We start from the raw sequence: 17,912 nt of genomic DNA, 5'->3' as shown, positions 1-17,912 counted from the left end.
CTAAAAATCATTCATATCTACTGTGCAATTTAACCGACCGCCGATAGCTCAGTTGGTAGATCGGTGGGCTGTAGACGCAAATATCAGATATCCATAGGTCGCTGGTTCGAATCCGGCTAGACGGAAATGGTTTTTTTTTTTTTTTACAGAAAGAGTTGAATGTTAGTTCTCACATGAAAACGTCATGTTTCATTTTGTTGAAAAAAAGCGATTATCCATTCTAAAAATCATTCATATCTACTGTGCAATTTAACCGGGCGCCGATAGCTCAGTTGGTAGAGCGGTGGGCTGTAGACGCAAATATCAGATATCCATAGGTCGCTGGTTCGAATCCGGCTCGACGAAAATGGTTTTTTTTTTTTTACAGAAAGAGTTGAATGTTAGTTCTCACATGAAAACGTCATGTTTCATTTTGTTGAAAAAAAGCGATTATCCATTCTAAAAATCATTCATATCTACTGTGCAATTTAACCGACCGCCGATAGCTCAGTTGGTAGAGCGGTGGGCTGTAGACGCAAATATCAGATATCCATAGGTCGCTGGTTCGAATCCGGCTCGACGGAAATGGTTTTTTTTTTTTTTTTACAGAAAGAGTTGAATGTTAGTTCTCACATGGAAACGTCATGTTTCATTATGTTGAAAAAAAGCGATTATCAATTCTAAAAATAATTCATATCTACTGTGCAATTTAACCGGCCGCCGATAGCTCAGTTGGTAGAGAGGTGGGCTGTAGACGCAAATATCTGATATCCATAGGTCCCTGGTTCGAGTCCGGCTCGACGGAAATGGTTTTTTTTCTTTTTACAGAAAGAGTTGAATGTTAGTTCTCACATGAAAACGTCATGTTTCATTTTGTTGAAAAAAAGCGATTATCCATTCTAAAAATCATTCATATCTACTGTGCAATTTAACCGACCGTCGATAGCTCAGTTGGTAGAGCGGTGGACTGTAGACTCAAATATCAGATATCCATAGGTCGCTGGTTCGAATCCGGCTCGACGGAAATGGTTTTTTTTTTTCACAGAATGAGTTGAATGTTAGTTCTCACATGAAAACGTCATGTTTCATTTTGTTGAAAAAAAGCGATTATCCATTCTAAAAATCATTCATATCTACTGCGCAATTTCCCCGACCGCCGATAGCTGAGTTGGTAGAGCGGTGGGCTGTAGACGCAAATATCAGATATCCATAGGTCGCTGGTTCGAATCCGGCTCGACGGAAATGGTTTTTTTTTTTTTTACAGAAAGGGTTGAATGTTAGTTCTCACATGAAAACGTCATGTTTCATTTTGTTGAAAAAAAGCGATTATCCATTCTAAAAAACATTCATATCTATTGTGCCATTTAACCGGGCGCCGGTAGCTCAGTTGGTAGAGCGGTGGATTGTAGACGCAAATATCAGATATCCATAGGTCGCTGGTTCGAATCCGGCTCGACGGAAATGTTTTTTTTTTTTTACAGAAAGAGTTGAATGTTAGTTCTCACATGAAAACGTCGTTTCATTTTGTTGAAAAAAAGCGATTATCCATTCTAAAAATCATTCATATCTACTGTGCAATTTAACCGACCGCCGATAGCTCAGTTGGTAGAGCTGTCGGCTGTAGACGCAAATATCAGATATCCATAGGTCGCTGGTTCGAATCCGGCTCGACGGAAATGTTTTTTTTTTTTTTACAGAAAGAGTTGAATGTTAGTTCTCACATGAAAACGTCGTTTCATTTTGTTGAAAAAAAGCGATTATCCATTCTAAAATCATCCATATCTACTGTGCAATTTAACCGACCGTCGATAGCTCAATTGGTAGAGCGGTGGACTGTAGACGCAAATATCAGATATCCATAGGTCGCTGGTTCGAATCCGGCTCGACGGAAATGGTTTTTTTTTTTTTTTACAGAAAGGGTTGAATGTTAGTTCTCACATGAAAACGTCATGTTTCATTTTGTTGAAAAAAAGCGATTATCCATTCTAAAATCATCCATATCTACTGTGCAATTTAACCGACCGTCGATAGCTCAGTTGGTATAGCGGTGGACTGTAGACGCAAATATCAGATAACCATAGGTCGCTGGTTCGAATCCGGCTCGACGGAAATGGTTTTTTTTTTTTTACAGACAGATTTGAATGTTAGTTCTCACATGAAAACGTCATGTTTCATTTTGTTGAAAAAAAGCGATTATCCATTCTAAAATCATCCATATCTACTGTGCAGTTTATCCGACCGTCGATAGCTCAGTTGGTAGAGCGGTGGACTGTAGACGCAAATATCAGATATCCATAGGTCGCTGGTTCGAATCCGGCTCGACGGAAATGGTTTTTTTTTTTTTTACAGAAAGATTTGAATGTTAGTTCTCACATGAAAACGTCATGTTTCATTTTGTTGAAAAAAAGCGATTATCCATTCTAAAAATCATTCATATCTACTGTGCAATTTAACCGACCGTCGATAGCTCAGTTGGTAGAGCGGTGGACTGTAGACGCAAATATCAGATATCCATAGGTCGCTGGTTCGAATCCGGCTCGACGGAAATGGTTTTTTTTTTTCACAGAATGAGTTGAATGTTAGTTCTCACATGAAAACGTCATGTTTCTTTTTGTTGAAAAAAAGCGATTATCCATTCTAAAAATCATTCATATCTACTGCGCAATTTCCCCGACCGCCGATAGCTGAGTTGGTAGAGCGGTGGGCTGTAGACGCAAATATCAGATATCCAAAGGTCGCTGGCTCGAATCCGGCTCGACGGAAATGGTTTTTTTTTTTTTTTTTACAGAAAGAGTTGAATGTTAGTTCTCACATGAAAACGTCATGCTTCATTTTGTTGAAAAAAAGCGATTATCCATTCTAAAATCATCCATATCTACTGTGCAATTTAACCGACGGTCGATACATCAGTTGGTAGAGCGGTGGACTGTAGACGCAAATATCAGATATCCATAGGTCGCTGGTTCGAATTCGGCTCGACGGAAATGTTTTTTTTTTTTTTTTTTTTACAGAAAGAGTTGAATGTTAGTTCTCACATGAAAACGTCATGCTTCATTTTGTTGAAAAAAAGCGATTATCCATTCTAAAATCATCCATATCTACTGTGCAATCTAACCGACCGTCGATAGCTCAGTTGGTAGAGCGGTGGACTGTAGACGCAAATATCAGATATCCATAGGTCGCTGGTTCGAATCCGGCTCGACGGAAATGGTTTTTTTTTTTTTTTTTTTACAGAAAGAGTTGAATGTTAGTTCTCACATGAAAACGTCATGCTTCATTTTGTTGAAAAAAAGCGATTATCCATTCTAAAATCATCCATATCTACTGTGCAATTTAACCGACCGTCGATAGCTCAGTTGGTAGAGCGGTGGACTGTAGACGCAAATATCAGATATCCATAGGTCGCTGGTTCGAATCCGGCTCGACGGAAATGGTTTTTTTTTTTTTTTTTACAGAAAGAGGTGAATGTTAGTTCTCACATGAAAACGTCATGCTTCATTCTGTTCAAAAAAAGCGATTATCCATTCTAAAATCATCCATATCTACTGTGCGATTTAACCGACCGTCGATAGCTCAGTTGGTAGAGCGGTGGGCTGTAGACGCAAATATCAGATATCCATAGGTCGCTGGTTCGAATCCGGCTAGACGGAAGTGGTTTTTTTTTTTTTTACAGAAAGAGTTGAATGTTAGTTCTCACATGAAAACGTCGTTTCATTTTGTTGAAAAAAAGCGATTGTCCATTCTAAAAATCATTCATATCTACTGTGCAATTTAACCGACCGCCGATAGCTCAGTTGGTAGATCGGTGGGCTGTAGACGCAAATATCAGATATCCATAGGTCGCTGGTTCGAATCCGGCTAGACGGAAATGGTTTTTTTTTTTTTTTACAGAAAGAGTTGAATGTTAGTTCTCACATGAAAACGTGATGTTTCATTTTGTTGAAAAAAAGCGATTATCCATTCTAAAAATCATTCATATCTACTGTGCAATTTAACCGGGCGCCGATAGCTCAGTTGGTAGAGCGGTGGACTGTAGACGCAAATATCAGATATCCATAGGTCGCTGGTTCGAATCCGGCTCGACGGAAATGGTTTTTTTTTTCACAGAATGAGTTGAATGTTAGTTCTCACATGAAAACGTCATGTTTCATTTTGTTGAAAAAAAGCGATTATCCATTCTAAAAATCATTCATATCTACTGCGCAATTTCCCCGACCGCCGATAGCTCATATGGTAGAGCGGTGGGCTGTAGACGCAAATATCAGATATCCATAGGTCGCTGGTTCGAATCCGGCTCGACGGAAATGGTTTTTTTTTTTTTTACAGAAAGGGTTGAATGTTAGTTCTCACATGAAAACGTCATGTTTCATTTTGTTGAAAAAAAGCGATTATCCATTCTAAAAAACATTCATATCTACTGTGCAATTTAACCGAGCGCCGATAGCTCAGTTGGTAGAGCGGTGGGCTGTAGACGCAAATATCAGATATCCATAGGTCGCTGCTTCGAATCCGGCTCGACGGAAATGTTTTGTTTTTTTTTTACAGAAAGAGTTGAATGTTAGTTCTCACATGAAAACGTCATGTTTCATTTTGTTGAAAAAAAGCGATTATCCATTCTAAAATCATCCATATCTACTGTGGAATTTAACCGACCGTCGATAGCTCAGTTGGTAGATCGGTGGACTGTAGACGCAAATATCAGATATCCATAGGTCGCTGGTTCGAATCCGGCTCGACGGAAATGGTTTTTTTTTTTTTACAGAAAGAATTGAATGTTAGTTCTCACATGAAAACGTCATGTTTCATTTTGTTGAAAAAAAGCGATTATCCATTCTAAAAATCATTCATATCTACTGTGCAATTTAACCGACCGCCGATAGCTCAGTTGGTAGAGCTGTGGGCTGTAGACGCAAATATCAGATATCCATAGGTCGCTGGTTCGAATCCGGCTCGACGGAAATGTTTTTTTTTTTTTTTACAGAAAGAGTTGAATGTTAGTTCTCACATGAAAACGTCGTGTTTCAGTGTGTTGAAAAAAAGCGATTATCCATTCTAAAATCATCCATATCTACTGTGCAATTTAACCGACCGTCGATAGCTCAATTGGTAGAGCGGTGGACTGTAGACGCAAATATCAGATATCCATAGGTCGCTGGTTCGAATCCGGCTCGACGGAAATGGTTTTTTTTTTTTACAGAAAGAGTTGAATGTTAGTTCTCACATGAAAACGTCGTGCTTCATTTTGTTGAAAAAAAGCGATTATCCATTCTAAAATCATCCATATCTACTGTGCAATTTAACCGACCGTCGATAGCTCAGTTGGTAGAGCGGTGGACTGTAGACGCAAATATCAGATATCCATAGGTCGCTGGTTCGAATCCGGCTAGACGGAAGTGGTTTTTTTTTTTTTTACAGAAAGAGTTGAATGTTAGTTCTCACATGAAAACGTCGTTTCATTTTGTTGAAAAAAAGCGATTGTCCATTCTAAAAATCATTCATATCTACTGTGCAATTTAACCGACCGCCGATAGCTCAGTTGGTAGATCGGTGGGCTGTAGACGCAAATATCAGATATCCATAGGTCGCTGGTTCGAATCCGGCTAGACGGAAATGGTTTTTTTTTTTTTTTACAGAAAGAGTTGAATGTTAGTTCTCACATGAAAACGTCATGTTTCATTTTGTTGAAAAAAAGCGATTATCCATTCTAAAAATCATTCATATCTACTGTGCAATTTAACCGTGCGCCGATAGCTCAGTTGGTAGAGCGGTGGGCTGTAGACGCAAATATCAGATATCCATAGGTCGCTGGTTCGAATCCGGCTCGACGGAAATGATTTTTTTTTTTTTACAGAAAGTGTTGAATGTTAGTTCTCACATGAAAACGTCATGTTTCATTATGTTGAAAAAAAGCGATTATCAATTCTAAAAATAATTCATATCTACTGTGCAATTTAACCGACCGCCGATAGCTCAGTTGGTAGAGAGGTGGGCTGTAGACGCAAATATCTGATATCCATAGGTCGCTGGTTCGAATCCGGCTCGACGGAAATGGTTTTTTTTCTTTTTACAGAAAGAGTTGAATGTTAGTTCTCACATGAAAACGTCATGTTTCATTTTGTTGAAAAAAAGCGATTATCCATTCTAAAAATCATTCATATCTACTGTGCAATTTAACCGACCGTCGATAGCTCAGTTGGTAGAGCGGTGGACTGTAGACGCAAATATCAGATATCCATAGGTCGCTGGTTCGAATCCGGCTCGACGGAAATGGTTTTTTTTTTTCACAGAATGAGTTGAATGTTAGTTCTCACATGAAAACGTCATGTTTCATTTTGTTGAAAAAAAGCGATTATCCATTCTAAAAATCATTCATATCTACTGCGCAATTTCCCCGACCGCCGATAGCTCATATGGTAGAGCGGTGGGCTGTAGACGCAAATATCAGATATCCATAGGTCGCTGGTTCGAATCCGGCTCGACGGAAATGGTTTTTTTTTTTTTTACAGAAAGGGTTGAATGTTAGTTCTCACATGAAAACGTCATGTTTCATTTTGTTGAAAAAAAGCGAATATCCATTCTAAAATCATCCATATCTACTGTGCAATTTAACCGACCGTCGATAGCTCAGTTGGTAGAGCGGTGGACTGTAGACGCAAATATCAGATATCCATAGGTCGCTGGTTCGAATCCGGCTAGACGGAAGTGGTTTTTTTTTTTTTTACAGAAAGAGTTGAATGTTAGTTCTCACATGAAAACGTCGTTTCATTTTGTTGAAAAAAAGCGATTGTCCATTCTAAAAATCATTCATATCTACTGTGCAATTTAACCGACCGCCGATAGCTCAGTTGGTAGATCGGTGGGCTGTAGACGCAAATATCAGATATCCATAGGTCGCTGGTTCGAATCCGGCTAGACGGAAATGGTTTTTTTTTTTTTTTACAGAAAGAGTTGAATGTTAGTTCTCACATGAAAACGTCATGTTTCATTTTGTTGAAAAAAAGCGATTATCCATTCTAAAAATCATTCATATCTACTGTGCAATTTAACCGTGCGCCGATAGCTCAGTTGGTAGAGCGGTGGGCTGTAGACGCAAATATCAGATATCCATAGGTCGCTGGTTCGAATCCGGCTCGACGGAAATGATTTTTTTTTTTTTACAGAAAGTGTTGAATGTTAGTTCTCACATGAAAACGTCATGTTTCATTATGTTGAAAAAAAGCGATTATCAATTCTAAAAATAATTCATATCTACTGTGCAATTTAACCGACCGCCGATAGCTCAGTTGGTAGAGAGGTGGGCTGTAGACGCAAATATCTGATATCCATAGGTCGCTGGTTCGAATCCGGCTCGACGGAAATGGTTTTTTTTCTTTTTACAGAAAGAGTTGAATGTTAGTTCTCACATGAAAACGTCATGTTTCATTTTGTTGAAAAAAAGCGATTATCCATTCTAAAAATCATTCATATCTACTGTGCAATTTAACCGACCGTCGATAGCTCAGTTGGTAGAGCGGTGGACTGTAGACGCAAATATCAGATATCCATAGGTCGCTGGTTCGAATCCGGCTCGACGGAAATGGTTTTTTTTTTTCACAGAATGAGTTGAATGTTAGTTCTCACATGAAAACGTCATGTTTCATTTTGTTGAAAAAAAGCGATTATCCATTCTAAAAATCATTCATATCTACTGCGCAATTTCCCCGACCGCCGATAGCTCATATGGTAGAGCGGTGGGCTGTAGACGCAAATATCAGATATCCATAGGTCGCTGGTTCGAATCCGGCTCGACGGAAATGGTTTTTTTTTTTTTTACAGAAAGGGTTGAATGTTAGTTCTCACATGAAAACGTCATGTTTCATTTTGTTGAAAAAAAGCGATTATCCATTCTAAAAAACATTCATATCTACTGTGCAATTTAACCGGGCGCCGATAGCTCAGTTGGTAGAGCGGTGGGCTGTAGACGCAAATATCAGATATCCATAGGTCGCTGCTTCGAATCCGGCTCGACGGAAATGTTTTGTTTTTTTTTTACAGAAAGAGTTGAATGTTAGTTCTCACATGAAAACGTCATGTTTCATTTTGTTGAAAAAAAGCGATTATCCATTCTAAAATCATCCATATCTACTGTGGAATTTAACCGACCGTCGATAGCTCAGTTGGTAGATCGGTGGACTGTAGACGCAAATATCAGATATCCATAGGTCGCTGGTTCGAATCCGGCTCGACGGAAATGGTTTTTTTTTTTTTACAGAAAGAATTGAATGTTAGTTCTCACATGAAAACGTCATGTTTCATTTTGTTGAAAAAAAGCGATTATCCATTCTAAAAATCATTCATATCTACTGTGCAATTTAACCGACCGCCGATAGCTCAGTTGGTAGAGCTGTGGGCTGTAGACGCAAATATCAGATATCCATAGGTCGCTGGTTCGAATCCGGCTCGACGGAAATGTTTTTTTTTTTTTTTACAGAAAGAGTTGAATGTTAGTTCTCACATGAAAACGTCGTGTTTCAGTGTGTTGAAAAAAAGCGATTATCCATTCTAAAATCATCCATATCTACTGTGCAATTTAACCGACCGTCGATAGCTCAATTGGTAGAGCGGTGGACTGTAGACGCAAATATCAGATATCCATAGGTCGCTGGTTCGAATCCGGCTCGACGGAAATGGTTTTTTTTTTTTACAGAAAGAGTTGAATGTTAGTTCTCACATGAAAACGTCGTGCTTCATTTTGTTGAAAAAAAGCGATTATCCATTCTAAAATCATCCATATCTACTGTGCAATTTAACCGACCGTCGATAGCTCAGTTGGTAGAGCGGTGGACTGTAGACGCAAATATCAGATATCCATAGGTCGCTGGTTCGAATCCGGCTCGACGGAAATGGTTTTTTTTTTTTTTTTACAGAAAGAGTTGAATGTTAGTTCTCACATGAAAACGTCATGTTTCATTTTGTTGAAAAAAAGCGATTATCCATTCTAAAATCATCCATATCTACTGTGCAATTTAACCGACCGTCGATAGCTCAGTTGGTAGAGCGGTGGACTGTAGACGCAAATATCAGATATCCATAGGTCGCTGGTTCGAATCCGGCTCGACGGAAATGGTTTTTTTTTTTTTTACAGACAGAGTTGAATGTTAGTTCTCACATGAAAACGTCATGTTTCATTTTGTTGAAAAAAAGCGATTATCCATTCTAAAATCATCCATATCTACTGTTCAATTTAACCGACCGTCGATAGCTCAGTTGGTAGATCGGTGGACTGTAGACGCAAATATCAGATATCCATAGGTCGCTCGTTCGTATCCGGCTCGACGGAAATGGTTTTTTTTTTTTTTACAGAAAGAGTTGAATGTTAGTTCTCACATGAAAACGTCGTGTTTCAGTGTGTTGAAAAAAAGCGATTATCCATTCTAAAATCATCCATATCTACTGTGCAATTTAACCGACCGTCGATAGCTCAATTGGTAGAGCGGTGGACTGTAGACGCAAATATCAGATATCCATAGGTCGCTGGTTCGAATCCGGCTCGACGGAAATGGTTTTTTTTTTTTTACAGAAAGAGTTGAATGTTAGTTCTCACATGAAAACGTCATGCTTCATTTTGTTGAAAAAAAGCGATTATCCATTCTAAAATCATCCATATCTACTGTGCAATTTAACCGACCGTCGATAGCTCAATTGGTAGAGCGGTGGACTGTAGACGCAAATATCAGATATCCATAGGTCGCTGGTTCGAATCCGGCTCGACGGAAATGGTTTTTTTTTTTTTACAGAAAGAGTTGAATGTTAGTTCTCACATGAAAACGTCATGCTTCATTTTGTTGAAAAAAAGCGATTATCCATTCTAAAATCATCCATATCTACTGTTCAATTTAACCGACCGTCGATAGCTCAGTTGGTAGATCGGTGGACTGTAGACGCAAATATCAGATATCCATAGGTCGCTCGTTCGTATCCGGCTCGACGGAAATGGTTTTTTTTTTTTTTACAGAAAGAGTTGAATGTTAGTTCTCACATGAAAACGTCGTGTTTCAGTGTGTTGAAAAAAAGCGATTATCCATTCTAAAATCATCCATATCTACTGTGCAATTTAACCGACCGTCGATAGCTCAATTGGTAGAGCGGTGGACTGTAGACGCAAATATCAGATATCCATAGGTCGCTGGTTCGAATCCGGCTCGACGGAAATGGTTTTTTTTTTTTTACAGAAAGAGTTGAATGTTAGTTCTCACATGAAAACGTCATGCTTCATTTTGTTGAAAAAAAGCGATTATCCATTCTAAAATCATCCATATCTACTGTGCAATTTAACCGACCGTCGATAGCTCAGTTGGTAGAGCGGTGGACTGTAGACGCAAATATCAGATATTCATAGGTCGCTGGTTCGAATCCGGCTCGACGGAAATGGTTTTTTTTTTTTTTTTACAGAAAGAGTTGAATGTTAGTTCTCACATGAAAACGTCATGCTTCATTTTGTTGAAAAAAAGCGATTATCCATTCTAAAATCATCCATACCTACTGTGCAATTTAACCGACCGTCGATAGCTCAGTTGGTAGAGCGGTGGACTGTAGACGCAAATATCAGATATCCATAGGTCGCTCGTTCGTATCCGGCTCGACGGAAATGGTTTTTTTTTTTTTTACAGAAAGAGTTGAATGTTAGTTCTCACATGAAAACGTCATGCTTCATTTTGTTGAAAAAAAGCGATTATCCATTCTAAAATCATCCATACCTACTGTGCAATTTAACCGACCGTCGATAGCTCAGTTGGTAGAGCGGTGGACTGTAGACGCAAATATCAGATATCCATAGGTCGCTCGTTCGTATCCGGCTCGACGGAAATGGTTTTTTTTTTTTTACAGAAAGAGTTGAATGTTAGTTCTCACATGAAAACGTCGTGTTTCAGTGTGTTGAAAAAAAGCGATTATCCATTCTAAAATCATCCATATCTACTGTGCAATTTAACCGACCGTCGATAGCTCAATTGGTAGAGCGGTGGACTGTAGACGCAAATATCAGATATCCATAGGTCGCTGGTTCGAATCCGGCTCGACGGAAATGGTTTTTTTTTTTCACAGAATGAGTTGAATGTTAGTTCTCACATGAAAACGTCATGTTTCATTTTGTTGAAAAAAAGCGATTATCCATTCTAAAAATCATTCATATCTACTGCGCAATTTCCCCGACCGCCGATAGCTCATATGGTAGAGCGGTGGGCTGTAGACGCAAATATCAGATATCCATAGGTCGCTGGTTCGAATCCGGCTCGACGGAAATGGTTTTTTTTTTTTTTACAGAAAGGGTTGAATGTTAGTTCTCACATGAAAACGTCATGTTTCATTTTGTTGAAAAAAATCGATTATCCATTCTAAAAAACATTCATATCTACTGTGCAATTTAACCGGGCGCCGATAGCTCAGTTGGTAGAGCGGTGGGCTGTAGACGCAAATATCAGATATCCATAGGTCGCTGCTTCGAATCCGGCTCGACGGAAATTTTTTTTTTTTTTTTACAGAAAGAGTTGAATGTTAGTTCTCACATGAAAACGTCATGTTTCATTTTGTTGAAAAAAAGCGATTATCCATTCTAAAAATCATTCATATCTACTGTGCAATTTAACCGACCGCCGATAGCTCAGTTGGTAGAGCTGTGGGCTGTAGACGCAAATATCAGATATCCATAGGTCGCTGGTTCGAATCCGGCTCGACGGAAATGTTTTTTTTTTTTTTTACAGAAAGAGTTGAATGTTAGTTCTCACATGAAAACGTCGTGTTTCAGTGTGTTGAAAAAAAGCGATTATCCATTCTAAAATCATCCATATCTACTGTGCAATTTAACCGACCGTCGATAGCTCAATTGGTAGAGCGGTGGACTGTAGACGCAAATATCAGATATCCATAGGTCGCTGGTTCGAATCCGGCTCGACGGAAATGGTTTTTTTTTTTTACAGAAAGAGTTGAATGTTAGTTCTCACATGAAAACGTCGTGCTTCATTTTGTTGAAAAAAAGCGATTATCCATTCTAAAATCATCCATATCTACTGTGCAATTTAACCGACCGTCGATAGCTCAGTTGGTAGAGCGGTGGACTGTAGACGCAAATATCAGATATCCATAGGTTGCTGGTTCGAATCCGGCTCGACGGAAATGGTTTTTTTTTTTTTTACAGACAGAGTTGAATGTTAGTTCTCACATGAAAACGTCATGTTTCATTTTGTTGAAAAAAAGCGATTATCCATTCTAAAATCATCCATATCTACTGTGCAATTTAACCGACCGTCGATAGCTCAGTTGGTAGAGCGGTGGACTGTAGACGCAAATATCAGATATCCATAGGTTGCTCGTTCGTATCCGGCTCGACGGAAATGGTTTTTTTTTTTTTTACAGAAAGAGTTGAATGTTAGTTCTCACATGAAAACGTCGTGTTTCAGTGTGTTGAAAAAAAGCGATTATCCATTCTAAAATCATCCATATCTACTGTGCAATTTAACCGACCGTCGATAGCTCAATTGGTAGAGCGGTGGACTGTAGACGCAAATATCAGATATCCATAGGTCGCTGGTTCGAATCCGGCTCGACAGAAATAGTTTTTTTTTTTTTACAGAAAGAGTTGAATGTTAGTTCTCACATGAAAACGTCATGTTTCATTTTGTTGAAAAAAAGCGATTATCCATTCTAAAAATCATTCATATCTACTGTGCAATTTAACCGCCCGCCGATAGCTCAGTTGGTAGAGCTGTGGGCTGTAGACGCAAATATCAGATATCCATAGGTCGCTGGTTCGAATCCGGCTCGACGGAAATGGTTTTTTTTTTTTACAGAAAGAGTTGAATGTTAGTTCTCACATGAAAACGTCGTGCTTCATTTTGTTGAAAAAAAGCGATTATCCATTCTAAAATCATCCATATCTACTGTGCAATTTAACCGACCGTCGATAGCTTAGTTGGTAGAGCGGTGGACTGTAGACGCAAATATCAGATATCCATAGGTCGCTGGTTCGAATCCGGCCCGACGGAAATGGTTTTTTTTTTTTTTTTACAGAAAGAGTTAATGTTAGTTCTCACATGAAAACGTCATGTTTCATTTTGTTGAAAAAAAGCGATTATCCATTCTAAAATCATCCATATCTACTGTGCAATTTAACCGACCGTCGATAGCTCAGTTGGTAGAGCGGTGGACTGTAGACGCAAATATCCGATATCCATAGGTCGCTGGTTCGAATCCGGCTCGACGGAAATGGTTTTTTTTTTTTTTACAGACAGAGTTGAATGTTAGTTCTCACATGAAAACGTCGTGTTTCAGTGTTGAAAAAAAGCGATTATCCATTCTAAAATCATCCATATCTACTGTGCAATTTAACCGACCGTCGATAGCTCAATTGGTAGAGCGGTGGACTGTAGACGCAAATATCAGATATCCATAGGTCGCTGGTTCGAATCCGGCTCGGCGGAAATGGTTTTTTTTTTTTACAGAAAGAGTTGAATGTTAGTTCTCACATGAAAACGTCATGCTTCATTTTGTTCAAAAAAAGCGATTATCCATTCTAAAATCATCCATATCTACTGTGCAATTTAACCGACCGTCGATAGCTCAGTTGGTAGAGCGGTGGGCTGTAGACGCAAATATCAGATATCCATAGGTCGCTGGTTCGAATCCGGCTCGAAGGAAATGGTTTTTTTTTTTTTTTACAGAAAGAGTTGAATGTTAGTTCTCACATGAAAACGTCATGTTTCATTTTGTTGAAAAAAAGCGATTATCCATTCTAAAAATCATTCATATCTACTGTGCAATTTAACCGACCGCCGATAGCTCAGTTGGTAGATCGGTGGGCTGTAGACGCAAATATCAGATATCCGTAGGTCGCTGGTTCGAATCCGGCTAGACGGAAATGGTTTTTTTTTTTTTTTACAGAAAGAGTTGAATGTTAGTTCTCACATGAAAACGTCGTGTTTCAGTGTTGAAAAAAAGCGATTATCCATTCTAAAATCATCCATATCTACGGTGCAATTTAACCGACCGTCGATAGCTCAATTGGTAGGGCGGTGGACTGTAGACGCAAATATCAGATATCCATAGGTCGCTGGTTCGAATCCGGCTCGACGGAAATGGTTTTTTTTTTTTTTTACAGAAAGAGTTGAATGTTAGTTCTCACATGAAAACGTCATGTTTCATTTTGTTGAAAAAAAGCGATTATCCATTCTAAAAATCATTCATATCTACTGTGCAATTTAACCGGGCGCCGATAGCTCAGTTGGTAGAGCGGTGGGCTGTAGACGCAAATATCAGATATCCATAGGTCGCTGGTTCGAATCCGGCTCGACGGAAATGGTTTTTTTTTTTTTTTTACAGAAAGAGTTGAATGTTATTTCTCACATGAAAACGTCATGTTTCATTTTGTTGAAAAAAAGCGATTATCCATTCTAAAATCATCCATATCTACTGTGCAATTTATCCGACCGTCGATAGCTCAGTTGGTAGAGCGGTGGACTGTAGACGCAAATATCAGATATCCATAGGTCGCTGGTTCGAATCCGGCTCGACGGAAATGTTTTTTTTTTTTTACAGAAAGAGTTGAATGTTAGTTCTCACATGAAAACGTCATGTTTCATTTTGTTGAAAAAAAAGCGATTATCTATTCTAAAAAACATTCATATCTACTGTGCAATTTAACCGCCCGCCGATAGCTCAGTTGGTAGAGCTGTGGGCTGTAGACGCAAATATCAGATATCCATAGGTCGCTGGTTCGAATCCGGCTCGACGGAAATGGTTTTTTTTTTTTTACAGAAAGAGTTGAATGTTAGTTCTCACATGAAAACGTCGTGCTTCATTTTGTTGAAAAAAAGCGATTATCCATTCTAAAATCATCCATATCTACTGTGCAATTTAACCGACCGTCGATAGCTCAGTTGGTAGAGCGGTGGACTGTAGACGCAAATATCAGATATCCATAGGTCGCTGGTTCGAATCCGGCCCGACGGAAATGGTTTTTTTTTTTTTTTTACAGAAAGAGTTGAATGTTAGTTCTCACATGAAAACGTCATGTTTCATTTTGTTGAAAAAAAGCGATTATCCATTCTAAAATCATCCATATCTACTGTGCAATTTAACCGACCGTCGATAGCTCAGTTGGTAGAGCGGTGGACTGTAGACGCAAATATCCGATATCCATAGGTCGCTGGTTCGAATCCGGCTCGACGGAAATGGTTTTTTTTTTTTTTACAGACAGAGTTGAATGTTAGTTCTCACATGAAAACGTCGTGTTTCAGTGTTGAAAAAAAGCGATTATCCATTCTAAAATCATCCATATCTACTGTGCAATTTAACCGACCGTCGATAGCTCAATTGGTAGAGCGGTGGACTGTAGACGCAAATATCAGATATCCATAGGTCGCTGGTTCGAATCCGGCTCGGCGGAAATGGTTTTTTTTTTTTACAGAAAGAGTTGAATGTTAGTTCTCACATGAAAACGTCATGCTTCATTTTGTTCAAAAAAAGCGATTATCCATTCTAAAATCATCCATATCTACTGTGCAATTTAACCGACCGTCGATAGCTCAGTTGGTAGAGCGGTGGGCTGTAGACGCAAATATCAGATATCCATAGGTCGCTGGTTCGAATCCGGCTCGAAGGAAATGGTTTTTTTTTTTTTTTACAGAAAGAGTTGAATGTTAGTTCTCACATGAAAACGTCATGTTTCATTTTGTTGAAAAAAAGCGATTATCCATTCTAAAAATCATTCATATCTACTGTGCAATTTAACCGACCGCCGATAGCTCAGTTGGTAGATCGGTGGGCTGTAGACGCAAATATCAGATATCCGTAGGTCGCTGGTTCGAATCCGGCTAGACGGAAATGGTTTTTTTTTTTTTTTACAGAAAGAGTTGAATGTTAGTTCTCACATGAAAACGTCGTGTTTCAGTGTTGAAAAAAAGCGATTATCCATTCTAAAATCATCCATATCTACGGTGCAATTTAACCGACCGTCGATAGCTCAATTGGTAGGGCGGTGGACTGTAGACGCAAATATCAGATATCCATAGGTCGCTGGTTCGAATCCGGCTCGACGGAAATGGTTTTTTTTTTTTTTTACAGAAAGAGTTGAATGTTAGTTCTCACATGAAAACGTCATGTTTCATTTTGTTGAAAAAAAGCGATTATCCATTCTAAAAATCATTCATATCTACTGTGCAATTTAACCGGGCGCCGATAGCTCAGTTGGTAGAGCGGTGGGCTGTAGACGCAAATATCAGATATCCATAGGTCGCTGGTTCGAATCCGGCTCGACGGAAATGGTTTTTTTTTTTTTTTTACAGAAAGAGTTGAATGTTATTTCTCACATGAAAACGTCATGTTTCATTTTGTTGAAAAAAAGCGATTATCCATTCTAAAATCATCCATATCTACTGTGCAATTTATCCGACCGTCGATAGCTCAGTTGGTAGAGCGGTGGACTGTAGACGCAAATATCAGATATCCATAGGTCGCTGGTTCGAATCCGGCTCGACGGAAATGTTTTTTTTTTTTTACAGAAAGAGTTGAATGTTAGTTCTCACATGAAAACGTCATGTTTCATTTTGTTGAAAAAAAAGCGATTATCTATTCTAAAAAACATTCATATCTACTGTGCAATTTAACCGGGCGCCGATAGCTCAGTTGGTAGAGCGGTGGGCTGTAGACGCAAATATCAGATATCCATAGGTCGCTGGTTCGAACCCGGCTCGACGGAAATGTTTTTTTTTTTTTTACAGAAAGAGTTGAATGTTAGTTCTCACATGAAAACGTCATGTTTCATTTTGTTGAAAAAAAGCGATTATCCATTCTAAAAAACATTCATATCTACTGTGCAATTTAACCGGGCGCCGATAGCTCAGTTGGTAGAGCCGTGGGCTGTAGACGCAAATATCAGATATCCATAGGTCGCTGGTTCGAATCCGGCTCGACGGAAATGCTTTGTTTTTTTTTTACAGAAAGAGTTGAATGTTAGTTCTCACATGAAAACGTCATGTTTCATTTTGTTGAAAAAAAGCGATTATCCATTCTAAAATCATCCATATCTACTGTGCAATTTAACCGACCGTCGATCGCTCAATTGGTAGAGCGGTGGACTGTAGACGCAAATATCAGATATCCATAGGTCGCTGGTTCGAATCCGGCTCGACGGAAATGGTTTTTTTTTTTTTTACAGACAGAGTTGAATGTTAGTTCTCACATGAAAACGTCATGTTTCATTTTGTTGAAAAAAAGCGATTATCCATTCTAAAACCATCCATATCTACTGTGCACTTTAACCGACCGTCGATAGCTCAGTTGGTAGAGCGGTGGACTGTAGACGCAAATATCAGATATCCATAGGTCGCTGGTTCGAATCCGGCTCGACGGAAATGGTTTTTTTTTTTTTTACAGAAAGGGTTGAATGTTAGTTCTCACATGAAAACGTCATGTTTCATTTTGTTGAAAAAAAGCGATTATCCATTCTAAAATCATCCATATCTACTGTGCAATTTAACCGACCGTCGATAGCTCAATTGGTAGAGCGGTGGACTGTAGACGCAAATATCAGATATCCATAGGTCGTTGGTTCGAATCCGGCTCGACGAAAATGGTTTTTTTTTTTTTTTACAGAAAGAGTTGAATGTTAGTTCTCACATGAAAACGTCATGTTTCATTTTGTTGAAAAAAAGCGATTATCCATTCTAAAAATCATTCATATCTACTGTGCAATTTAACCGACCGCCGATAGCTCAGTTGGTAGATCGGTGGGCTGTAGACGCAAATATCAGATATCCATAGGTCGCTGGTTCGAATCCGGCTAGACGGAAATGTTTTTTTTTTTTTACAGAAAGAGTTGAATGTTAGTTCTCACATGAAAACGTCATGTTTCATTTTGTTGAAAAAAAGCGATTATCCATTCTAAAATCATCCATATCTAC

General features: G+C 38.9%; 1 protein-coding gene and 59 non-coding genes across 61 annotated transcripts in view; all 60 read left to right on the top strand.

Moving 5' to 3' along the window:
• The window catches only part of LOC149067118 (guanylate cyclase 32E-like), a 294,881-nt gene that overhangs the window by 161,026 nt on the left and 115,943 nt on the right, over positions 1 to 17,912 (top strand). The gene's annotated exons all lie outside the window — the stretch shown is intronic.
• Positions 258 to 345, top strand: TRNAY-GUA (transfer RNA tyrosine (anticodon GUA)). Its single transcript is given in 2 exon segments — positions 258 to 294; positions 310 to 345. It is a non-coding gene; the product is annotated as a tRNA-Tyr (tRNA).
• TRNAY-GUA (transfer RNA tyrosine (anticodon GUA)) lies at positions 476 to 563 on the top strand. The gene is given in 2 exon segments: positions 476 to 512; positions 528 to 563. It is a non-coding gene; the product is annotated as a tRNA-Tyr (tRNA).
• Positions 916 to 1,003, top strand: TRNAY-GUA (transfer RNA tyrosine (anticodon GUA)). The gene is given in 2 exon segments: positions 916 to 952; positions 968 to 1,003. It is a non-coding gene; the product is annotated as a tRNA-Tyr (tRNA).
• TRNAY-GUA (transfer RNA tyrosine (anticodon GUA)) lies at positions 1,352 to 1,439 on the top strand. The gene is given in 2 exon segments: positions 1,352 to 1,388; positions 1,404 to 1,439. It is a non-coding gene; the product is annotated as a tRNA-Tyr (tRNA).
• On the top strand, positions 1,782 to 1,869 carry TRNAY-GUA (transfer RNA tyrosine (anticodon GUA)). Its single transcript is given in 2 exon segments — positions 1,782 to 1,818; positions 1,834 to 1,869. It is a non-coding gene; the product is annotated as a tRNA-Tyr (tRNA).
• On the top strand, positions 2,001 to 2,088 carry TRNAY-GUA (transfer RNA tyrosine (anticodon GUA)). Its single transcript is given in 2 exon segments — positions 2,001 to 2,037; positions 2,053 to 2,088. It is a non-coding gene; the product is annotated as a tRNA-Tyr (tRNA).
• TRNAY-GUA (transfer RNA tyrosine (anticodon GUA)) lies at positions 2,218 to 2,305 on the top strand. Its single transcript is given in 2 exon segments — positions 2,218 to 2,254; positions 2,270 to 2,305. It is a non-coding gene; the product is annotated as a tRNA-Tyr (tRNA).
• Positions 2,437 to 2,524, top strand: TRNAY-GUA (transfer RNA tyrosine (anticodon GUA)). The gene is given in 2 exon segments: positions 2,437 to 2,473; positions 2,489 to 2,524. It is a non-coding gene; the product is annotated as a tRNA-Tyr (tRNA).
• On the top strand, positions 3,098 to 3,185 carry TRNAY-GUA (transfer RNA tyrosine (anticodon GUA)). Its single transcript is given in 2 exon segments — positions 3,098 to 3,134; positions 3,150 to 3,185. It is a non-coding gene; the product is annotated as a tRNA-Tyr (tRNA).
• On the top strand, positions 3,321 to 3,408 carry TRNAY-GUA (transfer RNA tyrosine (anticodon GUA)). Its single transcript is given in 2 exon segments — positions 3,321 to 3,357; positions 3,373 to 3,408. It is a non-coding gene; the product is annotated as a tRNA-Tyr (tRNA).
• Positions 3,542 to 3,629, top strand: TRNAY-GUA (transfer RNA tyrosine (anticodon GUA)). Its single transcript is given in 2 exon segments — positions 3,542 to 3,578; positions 3,594 to 3,629. It is a non-coding gene; the product is annotated as a tRNA-Tyr (tRNA).
• Positions 3,979 to 4,066, top strand: TRNAY-GUA (transfer RNA tyrosine (anticodon GUA)). Its single transcript is given in 2 exon segments — positions 3,979 to 4,015; positions 4,031 to 4,066. It is a non-coding gene; the product is annotated as a tRNA-Tyr (tRNA).
• On the top strand, positions 4,632 to 4,719 carry TRNAY-GUA (transfer RNA tyrosine (anticodon GUA)). Its single transcript is given in 2 exon segments — positions 4,632 to 4,668; positions 4,684 to 4,719. It is a non-coding gene; the product is annotated as a tRNA-Tyr (tRNA).
• Positions 4,850 to 4,937, top strand: TRNAY-GUA (transfer RNA tyrosine (anticodon GUA)). Its single transcript is given in 2 exon segments — positions 4,850 to 4,886; positions 4,902 to 4,937. It is a non-coding gene; the product is annotated as a tRNA-Tyr (tRNA).
• Positions 5,068 to 5,155, top strand: TRNAY-GUA (transfer RNA tyrosine (anticodon GUA)). Its single transcript is given in 2 exon segments — positions 5,068 to 5,104; positions 5,120 to 5,155. It is a non-coding gene; the product is annotated as a tRNA-Tyr (tRNA).
• TRNAY-GUA (transfer RNA tyrosine (anticodon GUA)) lies at positions 5,284 to 5,371 on the top strand. Its single transcript is given in 2 exon segments — positions 5,284 to 5,320; positions 5,336 to 5,371. It is a non-coding gene; the product is annotated as a tRNA-Tyr (tRNA).
• TRNAY-GUA (transfer RNA tyrosine (anticodon GUA)) lies at positions 5,717 to 5,808 on the top strand. Its single transcript is given in 2 exon segments — positions 5,717 to 5,757; positions 5,773 to 5,808. It is a non-coding gene; the product is annotated as a tRNA-Tyr (tRNA).
• On the top strand, positions 5,939 to 6,026 carry TRNAY-GUA (transfer RNA tyrosine (anticodon GUA)). The gene is given in 2 exon segments: positions 5,939 to 5,975; positions 5,991 to 6,026. It is a non-coding gene; the product is annotated as a tRNA-Tyr (tRNA).
• TRNAY-GUA (transfer RNA tyrosine (anticodon GUA)) lies at positions 6,158 to 6,245 on the top strand. Its single transcript is given in 2 exon segments — positions 6,158 to 6,194; positions 6,210 to 6,245. It is a non-coding gene; the product is annotated as a tRNA-Tyr (tRNA).
• On the top strand, positions 6,593 to 6,680 carry TRNAY-GUA (transfer RNA tyrosine (anticodon GUA)). The gene is given in 2 exon segments: positions 6,593 to 6,629; positions 6,645 to 6,680. It is a non-coding gene; the product is annotated as a tRNA-Tyr (tRNA).
• Positions 7,026 to 7,117, top strand: TRNAY-GUA (transfer RNA tyrosine (anticodon GUA)). Its single transcript is given in 2 exon segments — positions 7,026 to 7,066; positions 7,082 to 7,117. It is a non-coding gene; the product is annotated as a tRNA-Tyr (tRNA).
• On the top strand, positions 7,248 to 7,335 carry TRNAY-GUA (transfer RNA tyrosine (anticodon GUA)). Its single transcript is given in 2 exon segments — positions 7,248 to 7,284; positions 7,300 to 7,335. It is a non-coding gene; the product is annotated as a tRNA-Tyr (tRNA).
• Positions 7,467 to 7,554, top strand: TRNAY-GUA (transfer RNA tyrosine (anticodon GUA)). Its single transcript is given in 2 exon segments — positions 7,467 to 7,503; positions 7,519 to 7,554. It is a non-coding gene; the product is annotated as a tRNA-Tyr (tRNA).
• Positions 8,121 to 8,208, top strand: TRNAY-GUA (transfer RNA tyrosine (anticodon GUA)). The gene is given in 2 exon segments: positions 8,121 to 8,157; positions 8,173 to 8,208. It is a non-coding gene; the product is annotated as a tRNA-Tyr (tRNA).
• On the top strand, positions 8,339 to 8,426 carry TRNAY-GUA (transfer RNA tyrosine (anticodon GUA)). The gene is given in 2 exon segments: positions 8,339 to 8,375; positions 8,391 to 8,426. It is a non-coding gene; the product is annotated as a tRNA-Tyr (tRNA).
• Positions 8,557 to 8,644, top strand: TRNAY-GUA (transfer RNA tyrosine (anticodon GUA)). The gene is given in 2 exon segments: positions 8,557 to 8,593; positions 8,609 to 8,644. It is a non-coding gene; the product is annotated as a tRNA-Tyr (tRNA).
• On the top strand, positions 8,773 to 8,860 carry TRNAY-GUA (transfer RNA tyrosine (anticodon GUA)). Its single transcript is given in 2 exon segments — positions 8,773 to 8,809; positions 8,825 to 8,860. It is a non-coding gene; the product is annotated as a tRNA-Tyr (tRNA).
• TRNAY-GUA (transfer RNA tyrosine (anticodon GUA)) lies at positions 8,993 to 9,080 on the top strand. Its single transcript is given in 2 exon segments — positions 8,993 to 9,029; positions 9,045 to 9,080. It is a non-coding gene; the product is annotated as a tRNA-Tyr (tRNA).
• TRNAY-GUA (transfer RNA tyrosine (anticodon GUA)) lies at positions 9,429 to 9,516 on the top strand. The gene is given in 2 exon segments: positions 9,429 to 9,465; positions 9,481 to 9,516. It is a non-coding gene; the product is annotated as a tRNA-Tyr (tRNA).
• TRNAY-GUA (transfer RNA tyrosine (anticodon GUA)) lies at positions 9,646 to 9,733 on the top strand. Its single transcript is given in 2 exon segments — positions 9,646 to 9,682; positions 9,698 to 9,733. It is a non-coding gene; the product is annotated as a tRNA-Tyr (tRNA).
• Positions 10,081 to 10,168, top strand: TRNAY-GUA (transfer RNA tyrosine (anticodon GUA)). The gene is given in 2 exon segments: positions 10,081 to 10,117; positions 10,133 to 10,168. It is a non-coding gene; the product is annotated as a tRNA-Tyr (tRNA).
• On the top strand, positions 10,298 to 10,385 carry TRNAY-GUA (transfer RNA tyrosine (anticodon GUA)). The gene is given in 2 exon segments: positions 10,298 to 10,334; positions 10,350 to 10,385. It is a non-coding gene; the product is annotated as a tRNA-Tyr (tRNA).
• On the top strand, positions 10,518 to 10,605 carry TRNAY-GUA (transfer RNA tyrosine (anticodon GUA)). Its single transcript is given in 2 exon segments — positions 10,518 to 10,554; positions 10,570 to 10,605. It is a non-coding gene; the product is annotated as a tRNA-Tyr (tRNA).
• On the top strand, positions 10,736 to 10,823 carry TRNAY-GUA (transfer RNA tyrosine (anticodon GUA)). The gene is given in 2 exon segments: positions 10,736 to 10,772; positions 10,788 to 10,823. It is a non-coding gene; the product is annotated as a tRNA-Tyr (tRNA).
• TRNAY-GUA (transfer RNA tyrosine (anticodon GUA)) lies at positions 10,953 to 11,040 on the top strand. The gene is given in 2 exon segments: positions 10,953 to 10,989; positions 11,005 to 11,040. It is a non-coding gene; the product is annotated as a tRNA-Tyr (tRNA).
• TRNAY-GUA (transfer RNA tyrosine (anticodon GUA)) lies at positions 11,607 to 11,694 on the top strand. The gene is given in 2 exon segments: positions 11,607 to 11,643; positions 11,659 to 11,694. It is a non-coding gene; the product is annotated as a tRNA-Tyr (tRNA).
• On the top strand, positions 11,825 to 11,912 carry TRNAY-GUA (transfer RNA tyrosine (anticodon GUA)). The gene is given in 2 exon segments: positions 11,825 to 11,861; positions 11,877 to 11,912. It is a non-coding gene; the product is annotated as a tRNA-Tyr (tRNA).
• On the top strand, positions 12,041 to 12,128 carry TRNAY-GUA (transfer RNA tyrosine (anticodon GUA)). Its single transcript is given in 2 exon segments — positions 12,041 to 12,077; positions 12,093 to 12,128. It is a non-coding gene; the product is annotated as a tRNA-Tyr (tRNA).
• Positions 12,477 to 12,564, top strand: TRNAY-GUA (transfer RNA tyrosine (anticodon GUA)). Its single transcript is given in 2 exon segments — positions 12,477 to 12,513; positions 12,529 to 12,564. It is a non-coding gene; the product is annotated as a tRNA-Tyr (tRNA).
• Positions 12,695 to 12,782, top strand: TRNAY-GUA (transfer RNA tyrosine (anticodon GUA)). Its single transcript is given in 2 exon segments — positions 12,695 to 12,731; positions 12,747 to 12,782. It is a non-coding gene; the product is annotated as a tRNA-Tyr (tRNA).
• TRNAY-GUA (transfer RNA tyrosine (anticodon GUA)) lies at positions 12,911 to 12,998 on the top strand. Its single transcript is given in 2 exon segments — positions 12,911 to 12,947; positions 12,963 to 12,998. It is a non-coding gene; the product is annotated as a tRNA-Tyr (tRNA).
• Positions 13,130 to 13,217, top strand: TRNAY-GUA (transfer RNA tyrosine (anticodon GUA)). The gene is given in 2 exon segments: positions 13,130 to 13,166; positions 13,182 to 13,217. It is a non-coding gene; the product is annotated as a tRNA-Tyr (tRNA).
• TRNAY-GUA (transfer RNA tyrosine (anticodon GUA)) lies at positions 13,346 to 13,433 on the top strand. Its single transcript is given in 2 exon segments — positions 13,346 to 13,382; positions 13,398 to 13,433. It is a non-coding gene; the product is annotated as a tRNA-Tyr (tRNA).
• TRNAY-GUA (transfer RNA tyrosine (anticodon GUA)) lies at positions 13,562 to 13,649 on the top strand. Its single transcript is given in 2 exon segments — positions 13,562 to 13,598; positions 13,614 to 13,649. It is a non-coding gene; the product is annotated as a tRNA-Tyr (tRNA).
• On the top strand, positions 13,999 to 14,086 carry TRNAY-GUA (transfer RNA tyrosine (anticodon GUA)). The gene is given in 2 exon segments: positions 13,999 to 14,035; positions 14,051 to 14,086. It is a non-coding gene; the product is annotated as a tRNA-Tyr (tRNA).
• On the top strand, positions 14,219 to 14,306 carry TRNAY-GUA (transfer RNA tyrosine (anticodon GUA)). Its single transcript is given in 2 exon segments — positions 14,219 to 14,255; positions 14,271 to 14,306. It is a non-coding gene; the product is annotated as a tRNA-Tyr (tRNA).
• TRNAY-GUA (transfer RNA tyrosine (anticodon GUA)) lies at positions 14,439 to 14,526 on the top strand. Its single transcript is given in 2 exon segments — positions 14,439 to 14,475; positions 14,491 to 14,526. It is a non-coding gene; the product is annotated as a tRNA-Tyr (tRNA).
• On the top strand, positions 14,657 to 14,744 carry TRNAY-GUA (transfer RNA tyrosine (anticodon GUA)). The gene is given in 2 exon segments: positions 14,657 to 14,693; positions 14,709 to 14,744. It is a non-coding gene; the product is annotated as a tRNA-Tyr (tRNA).
• On the top strand, positions 14,874 to 14,961 carry TRNAY-GUA (transfer RNA tyrosine (anticodon GUA)). The gene is given in 2 exon segments: positions 14,874 to 14,910; positions 14,926 to 14,961. It is a non-coding gene; the product is annotated as a tRNA-Tyr (tRNA).
• Positions 15,094 to 15,181, top strand: TRNAY-GUA (transfer RNA tyrosine (anticodon GUA)). Its single transcript is given in 2 exon segments — positions 15,094 to 15,130; positions 15,146 to 15,181. It is a non-coding gene; the product is annotated as a tRNA-Tyr (tRNA).
• Positions 15,310 to 15,397, top strand: TRNAY-GUA (transfer RNA tyrosine (anticodon GUA)). Its single transcript is given in 2 exon segments — positions 15,310 to 15,346; positions 15,362 to 15,397. It is a non-coding gene; the product is annotated as a tRNA-Tyr (tRNA).
• On the top strand, positions 15,526 to 15,613 carry TRNAY-GUA (transfer RNA tyrosine (anticodon GUA)). The gene is given in 2 exon segments: positions 15,526 to 15,562; positions 15,578 to 15,613. It is a non-coding gene; the product is annotated as a tRNA-Tyr (tRNA).
• TRNAY-GUA (transfer RNA tyrosine (anticodon GUA)) lies at positions 15,963 to 16,050 on the top strand. Its single transcript is given in 2 exon segments — positions 15,963 to 15,999; positions 16,015 to 16,050. It is a non-coding gene; the product is annotated as a tRNA-Tyr (tRNA).
• On the top strand, positions 16,183 to 16,270 carry TRNAY-GUA (transfer RNA tyrosine (anticodon GUA)). Its single transcript is given in 2 exon segments — positions 16,183 to 16,219; positions 16,235 to 16,270. It is a non-coding gene; the product is annotated as a tRNA-Tyr (tRNA).
• On the top strand, positions 16,403 to 16,490 carry TRNAY-GUA (transfer RNA tyrosine (anticodon GUA)). The gene is given in 2 exon segments: positions 16,403 to 16,439; positions 16,455 to 16,490. It is a non-coding gene; the product is annotated as a tRNA-Tyr (tRNA).
• Positions 16,621 to 16,708, top strand: TRNAY-GUA (transfer RNA tyrosine (anticodon GUA)). The gene is given in 2 exon segments: positions 16,621 to 16,657; positions 16,673 to 16,708. It is a non-coding gene; the product is annotated as a tRNA-Tyr (tRNA).
• TRNAY-GUA (transfer RNA tyrosine (anticodon GUA)) lies at positions 17,057 to 17,144 on the top strand. Its single transcript is given in 2 exon segments — positions 17,057 to 17,093; positions 17,109 to 17,144. It is a non-coding gene; the product is annotated as a tRNA-Tyr (tRNA).
• On the top strand, positions 17,275 to 17,362 carry TRNAY-GUA (transfer RNA tyrosine (anticodon GUA)). The gene is given in 2 exon segments: positions 17,275 to 17,311; positions 17,327 to 17,362. It is a non-coding gene; the product is annotated as a tRNA-Tyr (tRNA).
• On the top strand, positions 17,493 to 17,580 carry TRNAY-GUA (transfer RNA tyrosine (anticodon GUA)). Its single transcript is given in 2 exon segments — positions 17,493 to 17,529; positions 17,545 to 17,580. It is a non-coding gene; the product is annotated as a tRNA-Tyr (tRNA).

The sequence above is a fragment of the Pholcus phalangioides genome, unplaced genomic scaffold, assembly GCF_987345545.1.
Source record: "Pholcus phalangioides strain wild (caught in Gottingen) unplaced genomic scaffold, Ppha-v1.0 ptg000031l_1, whole genome shotgun sequence".
Classification (NCBI taxonomy): Eukaryota; Metazoa; Arthropoda; class Arachnida; order Araneae; family Pholcidae; genus Pholcus; species Pholcus phalangioides.
Note: the sequence above shows the minus strand (reverse complement) of the source record. Positions and strands in the feature narration are given on the sequence as shown.